General features: G+C 39.9%; 1 long non-coding RNA gene across 1 annotated transcript; it reads left to right on the plus strand.

Annotated features, from left to right (window-relative positions):
- Positions 1-243: 243 nt before the first annotated feature.
- LOC307226552 lies at positions 244-4632 on the plus strand. The gene is made up of 2 exons (XR_013843493.1): positions 244-297; positions 4510-4632. It is a non-coding gene; the product is annotated as an uncharacterized lncRNA (long non-coding RNA).
- The last annotated feature ends 609 nt before the right edge of the window (positions 4633-5241 follow it).

Raw genomic sequence — 5241 nt, forward strand, 5'->3', positions numbered from 1 at the left:
AAGGTCCTGTGTATGTATTTGTGTGTGTGTGTGTGTGCTGTTTTTCCATTTCAGTTGATAACAGAGGAAATGGCTTCTCTAAATGCTTTAACTTTTTTTTTTCCTTTTAAAAGAAGCAGCAGCTCTGAGACACAAAGGGAAAGTTTACTCCTAAGTGCTTTCCCTTGTTTGTTGATGCAATTGCATCTGTTCTACTCTGTGTGAGGCCACTCGAGAGACAAATGCTGGATTTTTCCATTCAAAGTAAAATGAAGGTCAACGGAATCCATTGTCAGAAAGCCTTCAACTCTCTTCTAGGTAACTAAAACACTTTTATGGGGGGGGGGATTGTGTCTACATTGGATGGTTTCGCTCAAAGATAACTATCCCAGTTATATTTGGATTCTCTGAAGTGGCTGCCCTTTTATTCTTTCTCTTTCTCTCTCTCTCTCTCTCTCTCTCTCTCTCTCTCTCTCTCTCTCTCACAAACACACACACACACCTGTTGGACTTATTGATTTAACAGTCTTTCTTTCTAGAGAATCTTGGATTGGGAACTTGTGAGGAAGGTCAAAAGCTACACAATACACTTAGTACATACTGGTGGCATAGACGCCATATTTTTAAACCACATTTAAAGCACTCCCCCCAAGAATTCTGGGAATTGTAGTTTACCTCTCAAATAGCTACAATTTGCAGCACCCTTAACATGCTACAGTACCCTGCATTCTTTGGGGAAAGTGGAATGTGCCTTACATACGCTTGCAAGGTATGGTTTGTATGCGGACTTCGCCTCAGTTTCTCCCCCCGCCCCACTTTGGACTAGACACCCCATCTGCTCCCTTCCAATTCTACAATTATATGGTTCTAAGTGTTGCAAATACTGTGAGTGGCACCCGCTGAAATTTTTCATCACTCAGGGAAGTGAGGCAAGCCCTTTGGGAACTATAATAACAAACTCCGGACTGACGCTATACTCTCTCTTGGCCAGTTTCCCGCTTCACTGAGATGAATTCTGGACTAAGCCACCTTATGCATGTGTACTCAACCCTGCTGAATTCAATGGGTGTTACTCTTAGGCAGTGCTTTTTTCTAAAAAAAATATGTTTAGGGGTACGTGTCCCCCTGCGTACCCCCAGGAAAAGAACCCACTGTTCTCAGGCATTTCTGTTTAGAAATCAGCCTTATACAGTGGACCCTCCGGATACGAATTAAATTCGTTCCGGGGGTCCGTCCGCAACCTGAAAAGTTTGTAGGCCAAGGCACTGCTTCTGTACACGCACAGCGAAATCCAGAAGTATACACTTCCGGGTTTGCCGCGTTCATAACCCGAAAATTACGTATCCAGAGTGGTATGTAACTAGAGGGTCCACCGTACAACTGTGGGTTGCATCCAAACCAAGTTAGCTGAACTTAGTTCCCATTGAAATCAGTTGGGTTGAGTTAGTCCTGACATAATTCCTGTTCCGCTGACTTCAATGGTAAGTAACTTTGCCTGAATGCAGGCCTATGTTCATTCCCACCAGCTCAGCTTTGTAGCTTTCTAAGAAGAGTTTGGATTTGATATCCCACTTTATCACTACCCCAAGGAGTCTCAAAGCAGCTAACATTCTCCTTTCCCTTCCTCCCCCACAACAAACACTCTGTGAGGTGAGTGGGGCTGAGAGACTTCAGAGAAGTGTGACTGGCCCAAGGTCACCCAGCAGCTGCATGTGGAGGAGCAGGGAAGCGAACCCAGTTCACCAGATTACGAGTCTACTGCTCTTAACCACTAACAACATTTGGGCATAACTCAGTGTCTACAATGATTGGCAGAGGCTATGCAGGGTTTCAGGCAATCGCTCCCTTTTTGTCCATGGCACAAGGTGTGTCTTGTGCAAGGGGATACAACAAAATAAAAGTAAAGTAAAATAAAAAATAAAAAAGAGTAGGCATTCTTCATTTATTCAACTTTGACAAACCATACGTGTTTTTCTCTTTATTTTCACATCAAGAACTATAAATTAAGACTTTGACACATATACAGTAATTTGTTATTAAGGTAAAGGATGTCTGTTGGCACAAATAATTGAGTAAAAACCATTTAATAATAAAATAACATTCATTCTGTAGCTACTTTTATTTGTCTGGAACACTCGATTTAACATATCACCTTCACAAAAGAAAAACAAAAACAAAAAAAACAAAAACGAAAACCCAAGACATATAATGGCATTATAAAATATACCTTAAATTACAAGTGTTCTTGGCAAAACTTAGTAAGCTGGACCACCTGCTGTTTGGCGAAACAGCAGCTGGCATTGCCATTCTCTCACATACCCCTTATTTCCTTTGGATCGAAAGAAAAAAATAAAATAAATGCATTTGAGTGTTATGCAAACATTACAACAAACGGCTGCATTTTGGGTAACTATGGTTTGTGAATCTGTTAGCATGACTGGAATTCACTTGAAACAGATATTTGGTTCGGCTTATTGCGGAAGAACATATAAAGCTTTTGGGAAGTTTTTTTTCTTTTTCTTTTTAAACACTATTACAATCATTAACTGTCTTACAAAAAAACCTATTTAAAATCCTTGTATCCAGTACCATCTTTGGCAGATAAATAGGAAAACAAAAATAAACAGACTATAGTACAAAGCTTTCGTTTATCACAATCTACTTTTATAAGGCCAAATAAAAAATATGTTCCTTTGCACTAATGTAAAGCACACGTCCAATATATTCTTAATGACAAAAGACATAGAAACACACTACGGATGTTAATGTTGGACGTCGTCTTGTATAGCAGACTGCCGTTTCCCACACACGGCCTATTTCCTAAGTGGCACTCTCCTAAACATAGTAAAGTGTACTTAGCAGTTTTTTTGGCTTTATGGTGTGGCCGGGTGGATGGGTTGAGGCAGAAAGTTTGCAAATGGGACCAGTAACGAACCCAAAGGAGATCCGGTGTGCTAATGACAAGCCAGTTCTGCCACATACTATGGTTTTGGTTTTGTTTTAATTTGGTCAAGGCTGGTTCAAGTATTGTGTGCTACCCTTGACAGGAGAGTGTGCTGCAGGGATTGGGCCAAAAGGAATTCCCCTCATAACCTGAGAGTGCACCCCATCGTTCTTGTTAAACCACAAGGATTCTGCAAAGCACTCTTGCAAGGAGCTGGCTGAGACAGATGCAAGAACCCGTGTTTGACATCTGATAATGGCAGGCCCAAGGTCTACCCTGCCTATATGGTTGAGGCAGCCTTTGATTCCAAAATGCTGGACCAGATCTTGTGGGTGTCCAATTTTTGCGTCCGTGGTTGGAATCAGCGAAGGTGCCCCAACCAAGGACCAAAATCTATTGCTGCCCACCCTCCTTAGCAAAAAAATGCTTCTGAAAGCACCGAGTCAGAATAGAGTGCACAGCATTCTTGACCTGTCTCCAAAATATACCTTCGTAAATATAAGCCGTGGCGCCCTACTTTGTCCTCTAAAGAAGGCTGTCCCCATTTTCTTTCTTTCTCTTTTTTTTTGGTGAGGTACAAAACAAAACGGACAAACACCCTTTGGACACACTTGAAAAGTGAAATACAGTTGCATAGGCAAGGTAGATGAGTAGCTATTATAACCGTGTTGGGTGTGTTTTTTTTTAATTGAATTTTTTTTAAAGACTGAACTACCAAAAGAGCCTGTTGTCAGTCACAGCAGACAACAAGACTTGAACAGACCCTGCTAATTCCGGTGGGGTTTGGCTTATGCCAAACGTTGACCACCTTGTATACACCCCAAGAGAAATAATGCACTGGACCATCTGTATGGTGTTCATTCCCAGCAGAGCTAAGGGGGAAATTGCTGCTCTTTCTTCTTCATCTTCTCAGAATCGCTATATAAATTTGCTATAATATTTCATGTATTGCTGGAGATTTATTTTATTTTATTTTTTAACCATAAAGCCAAAGGAACTCCTTTTGTATTGGAAAACAATGCACAGCTGACTCATATTTCCAATTAAGAGGTGTCAAAGTACCCACATATAAGTGACATTTGTCTTAGAAACAGGGAACTGCCGACTGGCCAATCTTTCTTGTTAACATTATAATTTGAATCTAATTTGGACTGGGTGTGGGTTTTTTCTCTCTCCCCAATGTGCACTGATCTAAATGCATATTAGAATGGAAATACCTTCACTTTGCAAACCAATATTTCAACTGTATGAGACAGAACTGTGCACATTTTTCACAGTCTAAATGCAATGTATACACAAACTGTTTCACAACCGCTAACGGATAACAGGCTCTCATGCATAAATAAATTTCATCAAATGAAAGGGAAACATCTATTTCCAAATGAAAAAGAAATTGCTATTAAGAACCACAATGCATTACACTGCTAAGTGTTTTTTTTCTTTTGCCTCATGCATCAAAATTATAGCACTGAAATTATAGCAGTTGCTAATTATAATACTACACCGTTAACACAGAACAATTAATTGTTCAGACCAAGTAGCACAAATGTAGAAAATAAATCATACTTTTTTTTCTTCTTCAACAGAGCAAATTAACACAGATTGTTTCTTCAGCAAAATATGAAAAACTGTAAACTTTGGGCTCATTCTGCAACTTTTCCCAATCCAGAATAAATAAAAATCCAAAGGGAAGAAAGACGGACATACAACTTTAAGCGCACCTTTTTTTTCCTGTCTATTACAAAAGCACAACCTAAAACGTATAAAGCTTTTTTTTATTTCTTTTAAATCACAGTTACCAAAATGAAACAAGTGAATAATTTATTACATACGCTATAATAACATTACTCTAAACACTATCATCTATGAGGTATATCTGAGAAAATTCGGTAAGGAATTGAGCGGTCTGCGTTGCCAACATGCCCATGGTTATATTTTAAAGCTTTGGAACCATGAAGAAAGAGAGAGGAGAGGAAGAGAAGGAGGGAAAAGGAGGAGGAGGAGAAGGAGAAGAAGAAGAAAAGGAAAGGACCTTTGGTATTATTATTACAAGTCATGTTCTTTGCAGGGTTGCATTGCAAAGCACCACAGTACAATAAGCCCACCAGTTACAATATGGCGGCCCAGTTGACGCTGAGGTATTCACAGGAAGAATTAAAAAAAAAGCACAGAGAGGTCTAGACTGGCAAAATCGTTGCTTTGGTTCAAGCAAGGCACTCATCCTGTGGTAAGTTCACACTTTGCACGTGAAGCATGAGTCTGATAGGAAATGTGGTTTGCCATCAAAGGGCACTGCCAATTTTGCATCATTTTCTGTG

The sequence above is a fragment of the Podarcis cretensis genome, assembly GCF_951804945.1.
Source record: "Podarcis cretensis genome assembly, chromosome: 11".
Taxonomy (NCBI): domain Eukaryota; kingdom Metazoa; phylum Chordata; class Lepidosauria; order Squamata; family Lacertidae; genus Podarcis; species Podarcis cretensis.